Below are 845 nucleotides of genomic sequence, written 5' to 3'. Positions count from 1 at the left end.
AATTAAATTAAAAAAATAGAATATTCAAATTTATCTACCACTAGTTTGTCAGTTTGTCATACTGTGGTGGCTTATGTGTTGCTTTGAGGCTGGAGGCTATGCCACTGGTATTTCAAATACAAGCAGAGTCATCTATAGTGGATAAATTTCAGCAGAGCTTCCAGACTAAGACAGACTGGGAAGAAGGAAGTGGCCATCCACTTCTCAAAAAATTGACTAGTGAAGACCTTATGAATAGCAGTGAAACACTGCCTGATATATTACTGGCAAACTTTTTGGATAGCCTGAAACATTGTCTGATACAGTGCTGGAAGATGAACCCCCTCGGGTTGGAAGGCACTCAAAATATGACCGGGGAAGAGCTGCCTCCTCAAAGTAGAGTTGAACTTAATGATGTGGATGGAATAAAGCTTTTGGGGCCTTCATTCATTGATAGGGCATGACTCAAAATGGGAAGAAATAGCTGCAACCATCCATTAATAACTGGAACATGGAATGTATGAAGTATGAATCTAGGAAAATTGGAAGTTCTCAAAAATGAAATGGAACACATAAAGATGAATATCATAGGCATTAATGAGCTGAAATGGACTGGTATTGGCCATTTTGAAACAGAAAATCACATGATCTATTCTGCCAGGAATGACAAATTAAAGAAGCATGGAGCTGCATTCATTGCTGAAAAGAATGTTTCAAGATCTATCCTGAAGTACAATGCTGTCAGTGATAGGATAATATCCATACACTTACAAGGAAGACCAGTTAATACCACTATTATTCAAATTTATGCACCAACCACTAAAACCAAAGATGAAGAAATTGAAGATTTTCACCAACTTCTGAAG

The sequence above is a fragment of the Orycteropus afer genome, unplaced genomic scaffold (genome assembly GCF_000298275.1).
Source record: "Orycteropus afer afer isolate SDZICR_OR568_19922 unplaced genomic scaffold, OryAfe1.0 scaffold00059, whole genome shotgun sequence".
Lineage (NCBI taxonomy): Eukaryota > Metazoa > Chordata > Mammalia > Tubulidentata > Orycteropodidae > Orycteropus > Orycteropus afer.
This window is presented reverse-complemented; position numbering follows the sequence as displayed.